Source organism: Triturus cristatus, chromosome 10, assembly GCF_964204655.1.
Source record: "Triturus cristatus chromosome 10, aTriCri1.1, whole genome shotgun sequence".
NCBI classification, from domain to species: domain Eukaryota; kingdom Metazoa; phylum Chordata; class Amphibia; order Caudata; family Salamandridae; genus Triturus; species Triturus cristatus.
Window position 1 is genome coordinate 363,566,062 of NC_140593.1, and position 23,968 is coordinate 363,590,029.

The following is a 23,968-nucleotide window of genomic DNA, read 5'->3' on the forward strand; positions in this document are numbered from 1 at the left end:
TGAAATCACCTTAGAACATACCACAATTCCTAAAATGAGTATGGTACCATCAACAAATGATTTATAATGTAACTAAAGTCTTAAAACCTTCTATTAACTGCAATGCTTTTTAATGAGGTGCTATCATGTATATTGGTCCCAAGATGGCTGCCAACACTTCTTGGATGAAGTGCTGACAGCCAATCAGATCTCAGGATGAGATGTGTGGTTAGGCTCCGCCCACATTTATATATATGAATTTACTTTTGATTTTCTCAGGAATTACTGAACAGATTGACACCAGACCTGCAAAAGGCACATCCCTGACCTGAGGACTACCTCTCTGCCAAATTTCAAGTAATTCTGCTCAGCCGTTCGGGCTGTACCTTGGACTAAATGTCCCTATGGAAAATTGCATGGGGAAAATGTGTTTTGGGACCCCCCGTTTTTTCTCAGCCCCCGCTTTACGAATCCCCCCGAGACTTTCAGGGTAGGAGCGGAGCGGAGCGCCCCACCTATTTTGAAAATTTCGCGAGGATTCATCAACCGGCGCCAAAGTTATTCCAAATAGAATGATGCGGATTTCCTATGGAAACACGGTCCTAACTATAACTATCTACTGGCGACCGCCAGTAGATAATATCTATATATATATATATATATATATATATATATATATATATATATATATATACACAAACATATAGGTTTAGGGATAGGTATGAGTATAGGATGGGAAGAATTTTTGTTGTTTTTTAGGAATTAGGAATGTGTTGGGGTGTAGGGTATTAAGGCAATTTTTAGGGTTTAGGGTTGGGTAGGGGGAAGGGGTTATAAGGGTATTTTAGGGTTTGTGGTGGGTGTGAGGTATATGTTGTAAGGGTCATTTTGAGGGTAAAGAGGTGGGTAGGGGCATGAGGTGGTAAGGGTATTTTAAGGGTTGTAGGGTGTGTAAGGATATTGGGTTGTAAAGGTGTTTTTAGGGTTTAGGGATTGGTAAGGGCATAGGGTAATACGGTTTTTTTAAGGTATTGGCGTGGGTAGGTAAAAAGGATGGTAGGGGGATTTTTAGGGTTTAGGGGGGATAGGGCACAGGGTAAAGGTATATTTAGGGTTTAGTTGAGAGTATGGGTATTAGGTGATAAATATTTTTAGGTTTTATGGGTGGGTAGGGGCATAGGGTGGTAAGGGTAATTAATAAAGTGAGGTTGGGCTGGTTTCCCCCAATTAAAAAATGCAATAAATACATTTATTGATAAGAAAGTGGGGATATCCCCCCAAAAGAATATATTTATATATATTTCTAGATATCAGAACAGACATGGCAAATTCCCCTGAAAATGTCCCCTTGTGCAACCAGGAGCTATTCCAGATGCAGACCTGTGGAATACAAATGGGAGGGTAGACTTTTACACTGAGAAAAACATTTTCACTTGCCACTTCAGGAGCTGACAAGTCACATTCACCTATGTAGTTAGAACCCATTATCATTTTGTCCAGCCTGCATCAATTTAAACACTTTTTTAGAATTGTTCTATTAAATGAAGCATGCCATACTACTTAGCACCACCTTCTAGCCCAGTAAACATTGTCCTTTCTGTAGAGTTATCCTCAAATATTTACCTTCACCCTCCTATTTTCTAGACCTGTGATTGTTAGCTGTTAGAACTCTGTGCAATTTACCACTGCTATATTGCTTGTGTACTGTCCTTTAAACATGGTAAAATTGGTGTACACACAATTGACACATTTAATCTATTTCTAAGTCCCTTGTAAAGTGATACTGCATGTACCCAAGGTCTGTAAATTAAATGCTACCAGTGGGCCTGAAGCATTGATTGTGCCACCCACTTAAGTAGCTCTTTAATCATGTCTCAGGCCTGTCATTGCAGCGTATGTGTGTGGTTTAAAACTGCCATATCAACCTGGCCTAATTAAACTTTTGTGAGGCCTAAACCTTAATTTTTAATACAGATTTTTCAGCTCTAGTGTTATCCCTTAACATCCCAGATGGCAAGGGGTAGTGTATTTAAAAAGTTGGATATGCACTTCTAACTTTTTCATGTCCTGGTTGTGAAAAACTCTTAAATTTGATTTTTACTACCACAAGGCCTACCTCTCCCATAGGATGGCATTGGGTTGCGTTATTACATTTAATAAGTAATAACTTTCAATTGGTAGCAGCTAGGAACGACTAGTTTGGCGTCTCAAGATTTGTAAATTAATACCCTTTTCATTGCTAAAGTCGTATTTTAAGTCACAATCCTGAAAATGCCTCTTTTATATAGTGGCCATTTTTTCATCCTAAACATTCCGTGTCTGTACCCTGTTTTCTGGGTCACATGACTAGGTTTTGCTGGCACTTGGTCTTTATATATTGCTCCCAGACAGTGAGACAAAGGAGAATAAGTGTTGGCAGGATGGGCCATCTCTGACTTGATGAGGGGGAGGAGCTATCACCTGCCACACTTGCAGATCACAAAGGCTCTGCCTGATCACACTCACAAAGGGTTTGACACTAATCAATTGTAACCCCAGACAATCTTCGGCCACGGTGGGGAGGCAGAAAATTCCAAGCACCTAAGGGGGAAAATCTCCAGAACCTCTCCAACTTCAAAGTGGGCAACAGGTATAAACATTGGACCTGCAGACCCAACCTTTGGACCTGCGGAAGAGTCAGAATATGACTGCTGTGCTGCTCTCCAAGAAGGACTGCTACTTTGCTGCCCTTCTGTCATGCTGCCCTGCATCTTGAGTGAAGGACTGGACCTGTATCTTGAACCCAGGAACACCATTGTGATTCCAAGCCCTAGTTGGCTCGCCTCATGATCAGAGCTCAGGAACAGAAGAGCCTTCAACCACTTTATACTAAGCACCTGGACTCCGTCTGCTATTAGCCCAACCCCCAGGTGGTGTAACCTCAGTCCTGGACCCTTGGAAATGGCCTAAAGGTTCTCTGCCAGCTCAGCTGTGGAACTGTGAGCAGAACGGATACAGCGCAATGCATGTTTTTGTTACCACTTAGGAACTTCTGCTGTGCGACGCATCCCTACACAGAACCTTCCATAACAGTCTTCTCACAAACACAGCTGTGTGACGCATCCTTGACAAAGGCCTTTGCATTGCGATCCCGCTTTGACAGCATCCTTGACAAGGACACAGGACTCCACATCACAGACCTGCAGCTTCTTTGGAACTGCCAGTGCATGATGAATTTTCGATACAGGACTTCACATCGCAAGCCCCTCATCAACGGCATCCTTGATGATGACACAGGTCTCAGCATGACAACGTCAGAGCTCCTCAGAACCACTGCTGTGTTGCACAGCCTTGACACAGATTCTCGCAACGTTCCTCAAACCAGGCTTTACGGTACTTTTTTCAGCATGCCTCACTGGGTCTCTGTTTCTGGCCCGCACTCCATTGTATTTTCTACTGATTGGATTTTTCTCATTCTGACCTCAAGTTATTTATTACATTTTACTCTATTTTTCTAAATTGGTGTATTATTTTTCTTGTGTTGTGTTTTTCTTTATTACCATTTAAAGCTCTGCATAAATACTTAATACATTGCATCTAAGTTATGCCTGACTTCTTTTGTGCCAAGCAACCGAATGGTTAAGCACAGTTTAAATTGATGCTTGCTTGTGTTTCACCCTGGCAGCGATTATGGTTGCCTGCACCCTCAACCAGTAGCCCAATTTCCAAAACTCAGCTTTCGTATTTAGAATGAAATGTGTCTTTGATTCAATGAGGCCATATTAGTCAGGCATCTCATTTAAGTTTCATGCATTACCATTTTGAAAAGTTTTTATTTACTGAATTTCACTGTTGGAACAGCAATTATTTTCTAAATGTGCTTAATTATGCCTTCCCATCACTTCCCTGAGCGCCAATGGCTCTCTAACTCTGTGTTCTTGTAAACAGGCCCAGCTGGTCCTAATACCTCATGTACAGACATCCTGGAACATTTTTTAAAGGAAGCAAAACATTAGTACCAAAGCCTGCAACCGTACCTTTGCATTTTAAAAATAGCTAATTTATTTTACCTCTGACATCCTTCTTCTCCTTTATTCTTAATTTTTGTGCTGGTCACGTTGTGTTTCTTCATTCTTCTTTTTAAACTTTTCCCTACCCTGCCTCTCTCTCTTTGTCTCATGCCCTCTTTTTATCTTCTTTAATATTACAACTATAGGTTTGATATACACAGGAATTATGTGGACACATAGCCTGCAATTTGAAAAATCACAGGTTTTGATACCGCAAAATACCTTTCTACTATTTACAAAAGACCCTTTATGAGTTGGGGAGGTTTTTCTGACTCGTAAAAGAGCTTTTGTAACAATGTCCGAACTGCAAATAGGAGTGGACATGAAAGAGGCATACCCTCCTATTTGTGATCCAGAGAGGAATATATTGGTGCTTTGTGACCGCAATTACGATTGCAAACTATTGATCAGATACCAACACCTCAAAGTGGTTGTTAATTGATTGCAACATGGACAGATACCCCATTTGGGAATAGTGACAGTGGCGTTAGGAGGAGCAAGCAGAGGTCCAGAGGACCAGTGTCTTTTCTCCCTGCTGTCTTCCCAAATGCAAAATGTTTTTTTTTTAAGCTGGAAGAGCATCTTTTATGGAAAGGAGTTGCTTTTGAAAAAAATGTTTCCTGTTTGGGAATGCAGGTGAAGGGACTTAGGTCTATTGTCCCTTTAAGGCCTCGGACCCCTCATTTACAGTCAATCACAGGGGGTTGCAATCTGCGACCTGCCTAACTAATAATCATTGGGTGTGTCATTTTAAGCCCCCGTGCGAAAGCACAATATAGGGTGCAGCATTTTAGGAAATAGGTCACTTTACAAAGTGAATTCTCATTCAGAAGCCACTAGGTGTGCAAATTGCACATCCCGGGTTTAAAAAGAGTACAACAGGCCCATTGTTCATTTTTTTAAATTATTATTATTTTTATTGCCATTTTTGTTATAAGTACATATCCAGTATAATGTAGACGGTGTATCACAATACCGTTTGTATACATATCAGAGATACAAAAGTAAGGGATAGGAATAGTAAGGCATTGTAAAATATTACAGTTAACGCAGATAGTCCTTTCACGGGTGGGCAACAAAGAGAAAATTTAGTGATATCAGTGGCAAGGAGGGCAGCTATCATCTGTATAAAATATTCCAGATGGTGGTACAATGTAGCAACAAGGATGTCAACAGCCACAGAGTGGGATTTACTATGGAGTATACATTTTAAAGTCAGTTTTTTTCTCTTGAAAACAGCTTTTCTAGTTTTTGTTAGTGAACTAATATTAATTTTTAAACTGATCTCATCAGACTGCAATTCTGGTATTATGTTATTCAGCTAAATGTATTTTCAATTATTTGGGGCTTTGGAATCTTGTTTTTAGTATAAGTTGATCAATAAATGTACATAGCACTCTCTCTCAATAGTTTAGTAGTCAGATTACCGGCAAATCCCAATTGGGACTTCTGCAAAGTTCAATTTATAAAATCAAAATTCAGTTTGCAAAAACAAAATTCTTTACTTGGGTATCTATGTCTTTGGGTATTTAAATATTTTTGCAGAGATTGAAAAATGTTTTTGTTTATGAAACATGAAGCATTGGATTTATTCTAAAACCATTCCCTCAGTAACTTGATTTATTGTTGCATTCTTCAATTTTCAAGAGTTGGCTTTCATATTCAATAATGCATTTCATCTTATATTGTAGGAACTGTTTATTCATTACTTCTATTTATGCTTCTTTGAATTAACCTTCACTATCCATCTTTTACATTTTTATTGTTATCTTTATTTGTGAGGAATGTAGGCACTACACCCTCATTCTCTTTGTTTGATAGTGCACCCACGTGCAGCTTTACACCAACATCGCAAGCAAACGTTCCTGGACTCTCTTGCCAAAGGAAGGCCACTTCTCTCCCACCTAGAGACTTGTCCTTCTGGCACAGAGATTCTTTGTTTTATTCTCCACCCCATGCATTTACTGTATGTCACGCCACTATTCTTCTCAAAACCTTCTCAATCCCATTTAAATTATTAATGCACAGACTGCTGTGCAGTAGATAACACTGTATGGAGATGCATGATTGCAGGCTGGCTTCAGAAAGGGGGAAGGCTTCTTGTACCCCAAGATGGGGAAAGAAAGATAGATGGTGTAAGATAAGAAGGCTGCTCCTCAGAGCTCAGAATCAGGAAGGATATCTGCGGATGCAGTCTTGTTTTAAGAGGTGAGTCTTCAGTTCTTTACGGAAGTGGAGAAGGGATGTGGGCCATTGTATTTAGACTGGGATGGAGTTTAAAACCCCCACATTTGCTTTCTAATACATTCACACAATTCTCCTTCCAAATCACATGTTATGTAATTTAAAGGCTTCATTCTAGATCTGGAGCTTGACCTTATAGGAGCCAAGAAAAATTGGCTCAATCTCTGCTCAGCTTTCGACTGCAGTCATGCACTGCACTTCTGGCTACATCATTATTCACACCAGTAGCCCTGTTTGGAAGGGGGGGAGATCACTCTTATTTTTTGCATCTCTCTTAACATTATCTATACTCCGGTGCAGACTTTTGCTATGGCAAATCTGTCTACCTTCTCCAAGCTGCCTTCACCCAAGTTCAGCATTTTAAACTTCCTACTTTACATTATCTCCAAATGTTTTCTGGTGGGAGACCTTAACATATGAAAGCGGCAATTTCAACCTTGTTCTTGCAACATTGATTAGTAGCTATGTAAGAAGCGCACTGTTAAAACACAGATGGTATCTATCATCCCAGAGGGCATCCCACAACATGCTTCCAAAGATTTTGTCACACTATATCAGTAAAACTGTGCCTTTGGACAACATAAACAGCAAAACATTGTGAGACTGACTCCACGCACACCATAAGGATATGGTGGCCTTAGTCCTGACTAGCTCACAGTGAACCCTCTGGACCTCTAAACCTTACAAGGCACTGGAAGGCATGTGCAACCTCAGAACATGACAACTCTGACTTTTCAAGGAAATAGTGGAGCCCGATTAGTCCCATTTGTTAGTAACTGTGCATGCCCAAAAAGAGACACACGAAATACTCAAACTGGCATTTCAATTATTTATTGAAGTATTATGATTCTTGTGTGAAATACGTGGGCTGTAATGATTAATAAAAGGAAATAGAACAGAGTATTCAGCATTACTAGAATTGTAATAAGATGAACAATTCAATCATCATGCTGTTACATTGATTATATGCATACATGTATAATCATATCTAAACTTCTACCTTGCGCTTCCTAACCTAGTGGGCTTAGGGGCTGCGAATCTGCCAGAATACACCAGGTTGATCTAACTCCCAGTTACCTGTGAGTATGTTTCATCTGGGTGCTCATTCTTGTGGAGAGCAGGCCATCGTCCTTCTCAGGAAGGTAAACAGGATTTCGCTGGGCTGGAATTCTGGCATGGGGCGACCTCGACAGTGATAGCGAAATGGTCCTTTGTCTAAACAAGGAATGGTGCTGTTTATATAATAAACTTCAACTGTGTTACCATACCAGGGTTGCAATCAGGCCGTCATTATTTATGGCCGTCATTATTTATCCTACCCCTATAGGGCTGTCGCCGAGTGGACACCAACGAGCACCATCATTTGCGCATCAAACTTATGCCTGGTACAGAATGTTCAAGCCCTTGATAATATGCCTACGAAGATGTGTAAATGTAAGCAAAACCATTTCAGAGAATATTATCCCATGTGTGCTTACATGCCAATGTGTGTCAAGAGTCAATATTTAAGAAAGATGTCAACTTTAAATGTCAACATGTAAAATGGTGGTGTTCCTTGCCCAAGGCCTGTGCAACCATACAACACCCACTCCTTGGAAGTAAGGAGACTAAAAGCTTCCAAAAACATGTGCTAAAATATAAGGTCCAAGTCTCCTTTAATATTAAAAGCATAAATAAATCCAAACGTATTAAAAAAGTAATATAAAAAAGTGCAAAAAAAGGCTGCTATAAAAGGAATTTTGTGAATAAATACATTGCCCAATAAAAAAAACTTTACTGCTCAAAACTGCCAGATTGGTTAAATGTTCAGAGAAGCAGATGAAAAAAAGCTGTTCCCAGCTGCTGCAGACGATGTTTCCATTGGCAACCGTCTCACAAGTTCCCATGAACAAACATGGTCAAATCCGCCCCACTTAACAGCCGCTGAAAGTGTGAAAGCCAGTAGTGGATCCACAGAGGACGAGCCAAGAACCAGAACTCCAGGAGTCAAAGCATCCCAGGAAGGCTCATAAAATGCATTTTCTAGCAATGGTAATTGTGAAGGACAAGTTTGCAAGTGAGCTTTTAATGGGCCAAACAGGAATCCTATGTCCATTGATTGAACTGGTTGCATTCCAAGGCATATATCCAGGGCACACACAAAAGTGCACAGGAGACAGTGGAACAGAGGCTGCACATAGTGTAACCAGAAGGGATGAAAAGACAAGAATTAGTTATCATTTAGTTCCTGAAGCAAGGGGGCGCCAAAATACTGTATCATCCACTCACAACACAAGAACACATGGCAGTTTCGAGCAGTTTTTTTAATCGCTGGGTGTCATGTCACACAGTTCATACTATATCAGTAAAACTGTGTGTTTGGACAACATAAACGCCAAAACTCTGCGAGACTGACTTCCCGGACACCATCAGGATATGTTGACCTTTGTGTCTGCGCATGCTAATGTGTGTTAAGAGTCAACTTTTAAGAAATATGTCAACTTTAAAGATGAACATGGTAAAATAGTGGGTGTGATGGTTTTATGGCGCTCGCATGAATTGCACTATACTTTTTCATACATTCCTATTATTGCGGTACCCTGCTTTCCCCAATTATCAATCCTTAGACTGATAGAAACACAATTCACTGATTTTCAAGGCACACCCACAATATTATAACACAAATATGTATTTATCTATTGAAAGATAAAATGACCCTCAATGTTCCTCGGTTCTTCGGTGTGTTCTTTTTTATTTCTCTTTAGCCACAAGCCAACGCATTTGCTCACAATGGGTTTACCCTTGCAACTTTATCAGGGCTAAAAATACAATAAAAATACCACTTTTGTACTACATGTGTTACATGTATTAACACCATGTTAAAAATATATATGTTGCATTCTTATTCACCCAGTGCAGCACCAAGTTCCATACATCAGACTTTGTAGTTATGAATCCCACTGTAATAAATACTTTACACAAAAGATCTCCTAATATAAGTTGATTCTTAAACTCCCTCGGGAATTCTAACATATTAAACTATTGATGTGGGGATAAGAATACTATTAGTGCTCCCTCAATGAACACAAAACACCCATTGTGCATAAGGTGCTAAGAAACTAATTTCATCAATACATTTATCATACCTGTCAAACGAGTATTCTAGAGGTAGAGGAGAAACCTAAGGAGTTCAATAAGAGCGGCACAGGGTTACCCATATGGGTGAAAGCCGGTATTAAACTTATCGTAGCAACTGCAGTATAGATGATACTATGTTTGAATATATTTTGCTTACCTCTGTTATCCTGTATATAAATGGAGGTCTCTTTTCTAATTTTCAATATAAATCCTCGATATACGTGCACTTTTATTCTTGATTCGTGAAGTTTAAAAATCAAGATATTGAGAGTTACAACGTTACTATGAACTGGCCTGTTATTATTGTTCTGATAAATGGAATTATTTTTGATCTGGTAGATTCAGCCTTTATATCATATTAGAATTGTACTGTTCATGCGTTTGGTGTGGATTTATACTAGTCCAAGATGACGCCTGTAAACATATTGAGTATGGCGCCTGAATCCGTCTTTTATCTTTCATAATTGAGTTAAGAGGTAGGAAACGTTAGGGGTCCTGACCTGAATTCGGGCAGACGACGCGGGATGTTCCTTTCTGATGGAGGTAAGAAGCAGAGCACATGTGAGGTTTGAATAACTTTACTAAATCGGGTTGAAGAGCTGATTAGGATATAAACACGGACATCTTCTTCCTTATTTGTAGATACAAACAGCACGATAAAGTGCGGTCATTGAAGGAGCTTTGTTGATAGATAGATACATCTAATGAAAGCGTGGACTTACTCTGGATGTTAGAATAAGACCACAAGGTAAGAATTTAAAAATTATACCCGTGGTGGACATATAAATTTACCATGAAATGTTTGTCCCAAGCAAGGATTAATTACGACAATATTGTTCACAGGGTATTTTTACACTTCACGAATCAAGAATAAAAGTGCACGTATATCGAGGATTTATATTGAAAATTAGAAAAGAGACCTCCTTTTATATACAGGATAACGGAGGTAAGCGAACATATTCAAACATAGTATCATCTATACTACAGTTGCTATGATAAGTTTAATACCTGCTTTCACCCATATGGGTAACCATGTGCTGCTCTTACTGAACTCCTTAGGTTTCTCCTCTACCTCTAGAATACTCGTTTGATAGGTATGATAAATGTATCTATGGAATTAGTTTCTTAGCACCTTATGCACTATGGGTGTTTTGTGTTCATTGAGGGAGCACTAATAGTATTCCTATCCCCACATCAATAGTTTAATATCTTATAATTCCTGAGGGAGTTTAGGTACATATGATGAATCAACTTATAGTAGGAGATTTTGTGTAAAAGTATTTATTACAATGGGTTTGATAACTACAAAGTCTGATGTATGAAACTTGGTGCTTCACTGGGTGAATAAGAATGTAACCTATATCTTTGTAGCATAGTGTTAAAACATGTAACACATGTATTACAAAAGTGGTATTTTTATTGTATTTTTAGCCCAGATGAAGTCTCAAGGGTAAACCCATTGCGAGGAAACGCGTTGGCTTGTGGCTAAAGAGAAATAAAAAAAGAACACACCGAAGAACGTGAATATTGAGTTCATTTTATCTTTCAATAGATAAATACATATTTGTGTTATAATATTGTGGCGTGTGCCTTGAAAATCAGTGAATGGTAAAAGAGTGGTGTTTCTTGCCTGATGCCTATGTAACCATATAGCAGTACTATGAGAAATATGTGGCAGCATGGTGAAGAATGCAGGCTTTCAGAGCCATGCTCCAAATTGTGGACCTCACCACCATGCCGCTGGATCCCATTCACACAGTCTCTGAATGTCAATCAGCCCTGTAACAGAGGCAGGGGGGCCAAGCACTGATACTGATACCATGCACTGCTTCCTCATGATGCCCAGGCCAGAGCCTGTTGACTCACCAACTGTTCACTCACACAAGTGCGCCGATCTCCGTTGTTTGTATTCACTTGGCAGGGTGGTTGTGATTATGCTGTGACCAGCTGCTGCAGCTACAGCTTCAGGCAGCACAACACTGAGCCACCATCCTGGGGTCCAATCTGCCCCAATCAGCAGACCCGTTCCACCCACAGGTCCACAGCTGCCAAACTTCCTCAGGTGAACTCCTACGGATTCCATGCCCACCAGCAGGATTTGTTCTGCGTGGCCTGCTCATAGTTGATTTATAGCTTGCAGCCTGTTGTTTTCCAATATGAATAGTGTTGCTTTCAGGATGTATTTGATGGATTATTATTCCCGCCTCTAGAGACAATTCCGTAAACGGCTATCTTGAAAGGCGCTCTCTTGCACCCCCACCAACATTCTTCTCATTTAAAAGAAGTACTTCCATTTTCAATTTTGTAGGTTGCAGGTGTGTGGTGCATGACATTTTTTCACGATTGAACTATTTAAATTACATATTTCTAGGCTTTCAAAATTTCACATGAACAGGCATCACATCATACTGAAGGCAACTAAAATTTCCCGTCAGCTTCTGACCTGTTTCTCAAGTTTAGCAAAACTGATCAAAACTCTTTCGAATAGGCCAAATTATGATGGCTACCATCCCTCAAAAGAATTATTTTTTTATCCAAGGTACTCTGTGTGGTACACAGGGCATTCATGCGTCAAGGTTACTGTACCTTGTAAATTTTGCCCACCCATTTTTTTTATTGAGACCTGACTGCATAAAAAGAATTACAGGTGAATGGTTAGCTGATGAAGTGTTGTCTATTTTGTACAACGTTTTTTCAAATATACGGTCAGCAGAAGATGATTTATCAAAAAAATGTGCCATTGTTAGACAATGGCGGGAACAATATCTGATGGCATGAATAAACATACTACTTCATTAAGTGTTTGCCTATAGTGGGACAATCATGTCTGCATAACTGCCTCATTTACTGGAATATAAGAACTGACAGTATAGTTTAAGATTGCAGTGTGTGAAAAAAGTCGAGGCATTAAGGCCTATCCTTGCAGCTTTAATATTGCTTTTTTTCACTTCGGACAATTGATTTTTTTGCCACTTCCAATTATAACTTATTACAAGTAAATCAATCGTGTGTTTGAGTTGGCCCGCCTATTGTTGCTTTTTCATTTTCCTCTAAATATGGTTTATGCAGTTTTTGTAATCGTCTAAAGAGATAACAGCTTATGAGACCTGATTGGTTTGTGATTCCATGCTGAGTGTCTGATCAAAAGCATTTTCTGGGTGGTTGCTTTTGATTGTAATGTTTCTGATTGTAGGTGCGGTGCTATAAGGGCTTGTTTGGAAACCAGATTCTTTGTGGCTAACGTAATCTGTGATTTGCTGCTGTTTAAGCGCAGCCCGTAACATCCAGCTACCGCTTTGATTTGAAAGAACTGTTTTAACAGTGGAGAATTGTCCTTCAGATCCCTGGGAAACACAACGGAAAAAAATGGGAGGCAGTGTACGGTTTACATCTATGTTAAATATAACTAGGGAAAGAGTTATTTTAAAGTTATTTTTATCTCCACACAAAAGTGGCAAAACTGCCTACTGACTGTCCTTGGCTAAATCTGGGTAGTTTGTCAGGGCTCTGGGCCCTCGTTCCCCTTTGAGTGTAAGAGATGTGTGTGACACATCAGTGCTGCAGAGGCCAGTTAAGTGGCTCCTGATTTGTATGTATCCTCAAGATTGTAGGGTGCTTCATAGATTTAGCAGTGGGCAGAGGTATGCTGCCTCCTCTGCATGTCTCCAGGTGCTGCAGTCATCTCCCTCCTAACCCTCATTGCAGTAGCCACGGCAAGCCAAATGTACAATTGATTCTTTAAGAACTGCATTCTCTTCTGAAACAGAAATGCTTCCTTGTGTGCACACCTTTATGGATGAATCAAGTTCCAGTAGGTCAGCCCACAGCATGTTAGATGAATCTCCTGAACAAAGGACTCGGGCCAGAGCATGGTCAAGCAAATCACTGTTGCAGGGATTCTGCACATACACAGAACTATGCGCAGGAATATGGGACCTCGGTGTATAGGGGCTAAGCCTTCCCACCACCTTAGTGCCCATGAACCCAGGACCGACTAGCTATAGTGTCTCACTCACTCTCCTACACTCTCATGAAGAAGCAAATGATTAGACACCCCAGAACACAACACTCTCGGATCTCTCAGTAATCGTGGTAACAAGACAGAACTTTCCGCTCACTCTCTTGTGCATGTCCATAATATGAAGTGACCAAAACACGACTATAGTTTAAAATGTTTATTTTAACTCTTGTGCTCTAAAAGGCAGTATACGAGCCACAACCAGCAGAAAAATACAGAGAAAGAATACAGTTAGCATTGCAGCAAGGTCAAATATCATATACGGAGATTTCATCATTTAAGACAGTGGATAAAGGACAATAACGCCTAACCACCCTCCCCTTGATAAGAAGAACTATTATTATATAATAGAAGATCTCTGGGCTTTGTCAGCAGACCCCATACCTCAGTGCCTAGATGGTATGTCTACATCTTCTCTCGGGAAAGCTCTATCTTCAAGTGTGTGTTACCTAAACATGCATCCCCATAATTTCAAAGTACGAGCTTGCAGCTGCAGCTGTGTTAGCATGTTTTGTCTAGGTGCTAGGGACAGACCAGAACAGAATAACAAGGGGCATTGTTTATCGACCTTGCTCACAGTGTTCAGACTACACTCCAGGAACAGGCAGAGAACGGACAAAGCAGACGGGAATCATGTGAGAAGGCATAAACAGAGTCTTGCAAAAATAAAGCCATGTAGTAACGCGCGCAAAAGCAGCATTATGGCTGCCAGGCTCATGCTAACTTAGCAATGTCTACAATGTCCCTATCGGCCACATGACATCACCTGCTTTACATGGAGAACATCCACAGCTACAAACTGTTCAGAGATACGTGTTGCCATGCATGCTTCCTTTCCCATCCATGACTTACTAAACATGCCTGTCTTAGACAAAAAGAAAGCCCAGAAGTTAATGAACCCTCTACAGCAGTGTTTCCCAAATTGTGGGTCGCAGCCTACTGGTCAGTCGTGATCTGTTGTTTGGTGGGTCTTGAAACTCCAAGCTTTATCTTTTCTTGTCACATTTGATATTCATAAAAGAAAGAGATCGAATTTCAAGCTAGGTCTTCTGACAAAGTGCTGCCTATTTTTTTACATGGGGATTGGTGTTTACAAATTCCTCTAACATTGCAGTCAGAGAAAGTAAAGTGAATTATGTAACAATCTTGCCTAGAAATGGCTGTAAGATGTTATTTTTTGTAACACAACAAAATGTAAAGACATGTAAATAAATTGTACACATTCTGCAGTTAGAAACGCAAAAAAAGAAGCACATTTTTATGAAATTCGGAAGTGGATGGAAGCAAAGATTTTTAATAGAATCTAAATTAACACTTTGCTTGGTGACGCACAATTGATAAATATTCACTGAAACCTTTTGCCACACATTATCATTTGAGTGCAATATAATTTTATGACTAAACCTGTATGTCTGTGCAAATTTAGTGGTCATTTCAATGCAAAATGTGCTGTCTGCAAATAATAGTACTCTGCCTCACAATTCTTTTGTTACATGAAAAACTCGCCCACCTCATGTCATTAAAGTGAGGTGGGTTGCAAACGTTTGTAGTTCTAAAAAGCAGGTTGTGGTTCTAAAAAGTTTGGAGCACTGTTCTACAATGAGTAGTTTAAAATCTGAAGGTAACAGACTACAGGCGAGGAAGGACCCACTCAGCCTTTTATCCCACTGCGGTTAATTCATTTCACTTAATTTAAATAGCTAATAACAACGCCTGCTGTTTACATTACTGAAGAACTTAAAATCTGTGATACAAGCAGGATATAAAAATAAAGATTGTTTTAATAACACTATCAGTGACAAACTATTTTTGAAATCTGAGATTTAAACATTAGAACCTCTATTAAATCTTGAGATCTATGAAGCAGGCATGAAGGGACTTACGTGATACTGTTAAAAACAATAAATACGTTTATCCATAATGTAATGAAATGCAATAACACATTTATTTAAAATTGCTCTTGACACTGCATTACCAAGATGTTCAGTTTGAAGATTAGGATTCTTCAACTTGAAATTTCATCCAACTCACCGAGTCCGGACATCAACCAGAGTTCGGAAAGCTCCGATGCAAACCCAAGGGTAATCCTAACTCTGAAATACTACTCCTACTATGGTGCCATTCAAATGTCATCTCTTTCGAGATTTTAACCCAAATAGCACTTTGGAGACCTAGGAGCATCGTAGCAATGGATTTTATTCCCTTAGATCTATTGTGAACCCAGCAACTTTGACTGCCACTCACAACAAGTGTTACATTTATTACATTTTTAAGCACTCATTGCCATAGTCACATTAATTTAATTTCAATCTACTGGGAAAGCCTGCCAGCAAACCTGAATACAAATGGCATTATGGTTCATTTCTAGCATCATCTCTATGACTCTGAACCTAAACTAAATTTGGAGACATAAACGTGTTGTAACAACTTCAAATTCTTCTAAAAATTCCATAAAGGGAGTGCGAATTATGCTTGCCTTTCTCTGAGGTATAGGGCCATATGTATCATTCAAAATTGCGATCGCAAACACCGAAATTGGCCGAATTTCGGCGTTTGCGATCGCAATTTAGCTAAGCGGGATGTATGAAAGGAAAACAGCCTCGCAAAATAAGGAATCGCAAAATTTGCGATTCTTTATTTTGCGATTGCATTTAAGGAATCGCAAATTGCAATTCCTTAAATGCAATGTAAGAGGCCCAGAAAAAGTGCAATTTGGCCTTAACAAATTGCAAATTACCACCAACTTCAAGTTGGTGGTAATTTGCGGTTTCTTTGAAAAATGCAGGTTTTTTGCATTTTTCAAAGTGCCATGTGGCACATATACATGCCCTTAGGGCATGTATGTGTGCCACATGTGCACACATGTACATTTCAGGGGTGAAACAGGGTGTCCTTTTGACAACCTGGCACCCTTGAAATTGCATTCTCAATTTGCGATTCTCTAATTGAGAATCGCAAATTGAGAATGTCTTCCCATTCATTCCTATGGGCCTCTAGGCCCATAGGAATGAATGGGGAGGTATTCCTTAATTGCGAATTGCAATTTGCGATTCGCAATTAAGGAATATGTAGGATTCGCAAAATTATTTGCAAATCCTACATACATAGCATTTTGCGATTCTAAAAATACCGATTCTCTAAAAATAGCTATTTGAGATTCGCAAAACCAAAGTTACATACATATGGCCCAAAGAGCTTTTCAGCCAAAATTTTCATTGTTTTTTCTCAACTTAGATCATTTCTGCACATCTGCCATCCAGCATCTTCAGTCAGGGGATCTAGTGGCTTTCCAGTTAGAGGCAATCTGCCATTTGCACTAAAGAACTGCATAGTTTATGAATTCACAATTAATTATTCTTGGGTCTAGTCACCAGAATGAGAAGGTATGCCTCAGGGTGCTCTAATCCCCCGTATGCAAGTTATTTATTTTTCTGAGAGTATTTGTTACTTTCTTCCAGTAACATGTCATTTCTGGACAGTCTCATACCATATGATATAATTCTGCATCTGATCTATTACATCTGGGGCCTGAATGTTGGGCTGCCTAGCATATTGTTCCCATTCCACTAGGAGTGAGGTTTGTCATACGTACAAACCTAAATTGCAACAACCTACAGGGTCAGACTTGGACAGAAAATAGGCCAGGGCACCAAAATAAAAGTGGACCCCATTAGCCTCTTAGACAGCTAAAAACTTCGCCCCCATTAGTGAATTAGATAGCTTAAAAAATCACCAATGTTTGTAAACTGGGACAGTTTTGAGCTTATAAAGACATGCTGTATTTGTGTTTTGCAAGGTATCAAAGGCTGCATGGATTTGAGCTTACTGCTGGCAATGTTTGTGGTAATATCAAGAGAACCAACAGTACAAACGAGCCCAGCAAATCATAAAACAGGTCTACAGTCAAAACGTGGCCCACACACTCAACAGTGAAACCAGTTCGTTGGTGACTGCCTGATTGCGCTATAGGCCAATCGGACCCTGTAGTTCTCGATACCTTGGAGTGTGTATGAGAATCCAAATTCCTGTTTGTTATTAGTTATTGCACACCCATACTCACCACCCAATCAGTTGACGTTTAATTTATAGGTTCTTTTGTTCAAAATCTGGCTGGGGAAGTGGTTGTGACTGTATTAAATCTTTTATATCCATGGTTAGTGCTTTGTGGATTTCGGTGTTTCAAAATCACAAGATATATTAAAAAAACAGTAGGCATGATATCTTGTGGAAGTGAGCCTTTTCAGGGGTCCACCAGTACAAGGGTTCGCCCTTCTTTGTCCTTTAGTCCTCAGACCAACAAAAGAGAGATTGGCACGGAAGCTGTAATATCAAAACAATAGTTTATTACCACTCATGAGTGGGACTACATAGATACAGAACCCTCAGGCACTGTATGAGGCAGTACAAGGAGTACATACACCAGGGGTCTTTTAAATGCATTAGTTGCATTGTCAGCATGAGACCCAGGGGAGGTACTGGCACATACAAGAATAGTTATTGACTAACATGGGCATACAAACATGTCTTGGTCAGCAAAGTGGGAGGTGAGACATTTCTATTTGCATTAGTTAAAACAGCCTGACATTTACAAACTAAGACAGGTGCATTCTGGCAGCTACAGGCCTTTCTGAGCATGCACAAGGCTCTGGCTTAGCACTGAAGAAGGTAATTATAGATGATGACTCAAGCAAAATACAAGGGCAGGCAACAGTGAAGACAGAAGAAGCACATGGCTGACACACGGCTAACTAAAACGGCTGCCACAACCATAATGGCTTCAGCTCATTCTAACAGCAATTTCTGCTGGTTTCCACAGATGACCCTTTTAGCATTAGCTGAAGACATCTCTATGATTTAGAAGGAACAAAGAAAACATCTTGCACATCAATTTTCATCAAATCGCTAACTTCTTGGTCTAACACAAATTGGGCGTTCACATTCTTGACGTTATGTTTGGTGGGTTATCAAGCAGAGATACAAAGGGAACAAAGCATTGGGCCACACTGTATGCGTAAGTAGCATGACAATAGGATCGCAAATAATATACATAGAATTGTCAACAGTTTCCAGCCCCAGGTAACAAACAATGTCCATAACCAGCCAGTTAGAGTCCATGTTCCTGAATCAGGATGAATTTCAGCGGCTATCCTATATAATTTAGAGATGGCACCAACTGCTGAAGGGGCATGATAAGGGATGTAGACACAACAGCTGCTCCTGATGATGCGACGTGCACCACCACGATCAGCCAACACAACATCGAGGACCATTCTATTTTGGAGCACCACAATCCACGCAGTTTGCAGCTCCTCTGTGATGTTTCCAAGTGCTATAGCTGTTTGGTTGGTTACAGCCTCTACAACATGTGTCAATCGTCTGATTTTACGGCTGTTTAAATCATCACCAACAAAGAAGAACAATCCCAAATTAAAGTCAACATATTGCTGCAATGCAGTGTCAGTCTGATCTACCGCAACATGAGTTATTGTCCACTTAAATCTGTTTTTGAAACGTCATTAAACAGTTTATAGTCTTTATGATAGGATGCAGGTGCCAAAAACACAGGTGGTAGCAAAAAGGACACATAGCAAGTTCCTGACCAACCAATGGGTAAATGGTAGTATCCTGTATTTCCACACATGAAGTATGTATTGTGCGATGACGCAAAATTACTGTTATTTACTCCAGTAATATTCAATACCAGAGTACAGTCGCTTTTTTCCTTGGGAATATTACCAACATTGCTCACACACAGGGCTGCTCGAGCCCTAGTAACAGCTATAACAAAAGGCCCATTACTCTTGGCAGTTTGAGTGTTTGGGAAAACTTAATGTGTAGAGGAATTTCCTCGGCGATTCTCCTCCATTACAGTTCCTTTGGCCTGTGGATCTCCTTCCTCATCAGGGTAACAGGCTCTGTTTAGCTGAAAGTTCAGTCTTCCTACACTATAGTCAGTGATGTTAGCAACATGAGTAGCTCATAGCAGCGCAAACCAGGCTCTGCAGGAGCCATTGTGTGAAAATGGCAGAGGAATAAAAGGCGTTACTCCCCTCTTCTGATGACCTGGCATCATTCCACACACCCCACAGTTGGTCATGTTCATAGCGTTATGTGTGTGATGCAACATTTGAATGAACGTGTTGTTGAGATAAGACTGGCTATGCTTCTGCTCATGATAAGGGAGGGTGAAGTAGTGGTGCTCAATGGAGACAGAAGTAGTTGCAGTCAGCAGATTTCGAGCAGGAGCTACTCCCTCTACAATCCATGTTATTGTGGCAATGATGATAACAATGTAAGTAAGCCCAATGATAAACACAATCTTTCGATCACAAACTTCTGTAGCAGTTGATGTCTTCTCCATAGACATATTTATCTCGACGTTGAACAACAAAGCAGATGGAACCCTAAAGTCCTGGGCAGCCGTTGGTTTCTTCACTGAGTTTGAGATGAGTGTCCCTACCGGAGTCCCCCCCTTAGTAGCTCAGGCATCACTAATCCAGGACGGTGGCTCAACCAGTCTCTTTCAGCAATGAACTTTCTCTTTTCCGGGGTCGCAACTGATTTTGAGATGCACCAGGGATCGTGTGGTCCGGGAAGACTTCCTCAGGTTCTTCATGTGACGTAGCTTGGCCTTTCTCTATGTCCAGGATGTTCTGATAGTCCTTTAGCGCAGCAGGTTCCACCAAGGTGGACGGTACTTTCTTGCAGTGGGTGGAATGGACCCAGTTCTTCTGATTGGTCACTTGGACTGCAGTTCTGGTCGCCAAGAGCACCTGCCCAGGGCCGCGCCACCTCGGGGCTAGGGAATTGGCTCTCTGGAAGGACATCGTCACGACAAAGTCACCTGGCTGCAGACCATGGCCCTCACCCTTTGACCTGTCAGGAAGAGCTTCTCGAACCAGCTGATAAATAGAAGACAAGCTGTCAGTTAACTGAGACAGGTTGTCACTCATCAATACACAAGGTACATCATGTATAGGGTGTGGCTTAGGAATACCCCAAATATTCATTGGCCTTCCAAAAACCACCTCATACTGTGTGAGGCCAGATTGTGTATGCGGCACCGATCTAATGGATAGCAAAGCCAAGGGCAGTGCATCAGGCCATTTCAAAGATGTGGAAGCCTGTATTTTAGCCAATTTAGGCTTAAGGGTAGAATTGTCCACCAGGCTAGCCCTGCTGATTGTGGATGAAAAGCTGCATGGAACTTCTGGTTAATCCCCAATCCTTTCATAAGGTACTCAACAACTTGCCCAATAAAATGGGGTCCTTTGTCACTCCACAAACCTCGACAAACGCCGAATCTGGGGAAAAACTACTTTAGGAGCACCTTTGCTGTAGTAAGAGCTGTTTTATCTTTCGTAGCATATGCCTCTATCCATTTACTAAAGGCACAGACCACTACTAGAACATACTTCAGGTTATTAAAATTTTCTAGCTGGATATAATCCATTTGCAGAACCTCAAAAGGTGCAGTTGGTATTGCAAACCCTCCTGTTGGAGTTCGTGTTCCCTTTCCAGGATTATACTGGAGACAAATCAGACAAGACTGGACTATCTTTTTAGCCGTGCCGGCAATCTCTGGGTGATCCCACACTTGCGTAAGCAACTTTGCTATGGCGGATGCTCCAACATGTGCAGGCCCATGTGCCATGTGAATCGTAGGGTGTAAATAGGCTGTGAGTAGTCTCCACCTGGTCATGTCTTTATTTCTCCAATAGCCCTCATCATCTAATGTTCTATCCTTGGACCATTGGTCTAGTTCATCAGCAAATGCAGATCGCTGCGTGTCCAGCACTTCTTGCCTGTCATCATGCCAACGTTCAGCCTGTGACTTAACCACATACATGGATGTAGTACTTTGCTGCATTGCAGTCTCACAGGCTGTGTGATCCGCAAAGGCATTTCCCTGTCCTATTTTATCAGTCATTTTCTTGTGCGCGCTACACTTAACAAAGGCTTCTTTCTTAGGATATGTCAAAGCAGTAAGGAGATTATGTAGTAATTTCCCATGCACTATTTGTGTCCCGTGTGATGTAAGGAAGCCTCTTTCCTTCCAGAGTATCCCTAAATCATGAGCCACTCCAAAGGCATATTGGCTATCGTGTAGATGTTAACAGACAGGTCTGTGCTAAGCTCACATGCTCTTGTCAGTGCTATCAACTCAGCTGCCTGAGCTGACTTCTCTGGGATGCAAGTGGTCTCAACAACCGTCTGAAGTGTCGTAATTGCATAAGCAGCTGATGTCGTGCCATCGGGCAACTTCAAGCAAGACCCGTCAACCCACAATTCCCCATCAACTTCAGAAAGAGGCATGTCTTGTAGGTCAACCCGACCCTTTGTCTGTTACTCAGTAAGGAATATACAATCATGAGACTCTTGTGACTGAGACTGAGTAGCGGGAAATGGTAATAGTGTAGCCGGATTTAAAGTCGAACATCTTTTCAGTGTGATATGAGGGGCCAAGAGTGTCAATTCATATCCTGTTAAGCGAGCACTAGTTAAATGCTGTGTTTTCGTCTGGTTCAACAGGGCATCGACTGAATGAGGCACTAACACAAGCAATCTGTGTGATAAGACTATTCCCTCACTTTGACGTATGGACACAGCTGTTGCCGCCACCGCTCGAAAACACCCCGGCAACGCACGGGCGACTGGATCAAGGACAGCTGAGAAATATGCACAAGGACGCTGCTTATCACCGTGTGTCTGTACTAAAACTGAGAGAGCACAACCATCCCTCTTGTGTACATAAAGTGTGAAGGGCTTAGTGTAGTCTGAAGTTCCTAATACTGTTGCAGAACAAAGAGCTTGATGTAACTGTTGGAAAGCATCCTGACATTCAGCAGTCCATGGGAGGGGCATTGGAGTGTCTTTAGTCAAAAGGGCCAAAAAGGGTTTAACAATGTAGGAAAAACTATGAATCAACTTCCTACAAAAGGAAGTAAGACCAATCAGTGCACGAACATCCTTCTGAGTACAGGGCACAGGTGTGTTTAAAATGACTTGAATGCAATGTGATGTGAGTGCACGTCCCTCCTTAGACAGGAGGTGACCTAAATAGGTAACCTGCTGTCTACAATATTGCAATTTCTTCCGAGAGACTCTCGGGCTGCCCAAACCAGTCATGCGCACTTCCCTTTTCTCCGTGCAGACTGCATTCCAGCCTGCATGGAAAACATGCCCACCCCTCCAGCCCCTGGCTGTGTGCTGTGTCATGGCACTCAGACCAATCACAACACTCCATTGCAGCATTGTGATTGGCCTAGGGGAGGGATCCTGGCTGCCTGCTTCCTGTTCCTGTAGTTGGAGACAGGAGAGCAGGAGCAGTGATGCGGGACCAACCGCAAGGTAAGTTTATGGGTTTTTTTCTTATTTCGCCCCCGCTCAACATCACCTGCGACACCCCTCTCACCCATGGCCCCCTCATGACCCCCGTGCCCGCCATCCACCCGCGAGCCATGCCAGCTGCCGCTTACTGAGACAGAAGAGATGAAGTTACAGAAATTATCAAGGACGTGTTTGTATGGAGAACGGTGATTAATGAGATGAAAGAGGATGATCATTATCCTGGCAGATAAGTGTTCAGAAAACACAGAAAACTAGATACAGGATTTAAAAGACTCACAAGGTGAATGGATATATTTTTTATTGCATAACTCCCAAAATCACTTTCCACCAATCATGCACAACATGATATCATACTAACATATGGCCATAGTTTCTATTGATCAATACTTTTCCATAAAAGATCAAGCTACAGAAGGAAAATAATCACACTGCAGGGATGGAAGTTTTCTTAGCTGATACACTGAGGACTGGTTAACTAAAACACGAAGGTTGGTATAGTTTGAACGAGTTAGCTTTAAAGCAAGAGGCACATTTACCATATACAAAAACGTTTGGTACATGTTACTGGAGATGCATAACTGATTACTAGGCCCAAGAAAAAAATCTGTTACGTAGGCGCAATCTTACATAATCTCATATAATTTTTTCAATTTCATATTAGACGAAATTCCTGAAATTACACCATTACTTATCATGGTGTAATTAGACCAAATTCAGCATAGGAACAACACGAATGACCAGACCCCAAGCAGTAGTTGTTTGAAGTACTTATGTATTATGTGCTATTTCTCACATCCAAAATGGAAGTGATAACACATTTTAACCTACTAAGGAGAGATAGATGCCAGTTTTGCATTTCGCTTAATTCTATGTCATTTTTTCTGAATTTCACATAATTCTGCAAAACCACATTATGTGAATTTCACAGACTTCTACGGATTATCTTGTAACTTCCTGTTCTGGTAATTCGCCCTATTGAGAGTTATGGTGTCCGCTAATTCTGATGATTTTTCAATTTCAACTTTGCCCTATCCTAGCATCATTTAATACACATGCATGCGTCGTAGGCGCAAGTCCATTATGGATTGTTTCATGGTTTTACTTAATTGCATTAATCTTGTACTTGAGTTCTTGTTCTAACGATAAACTAGTTAAGGAAAAGAACAAACATGCTGCTGTGGCAAATATGCTGAGAGTAGTTAAGTTCAGG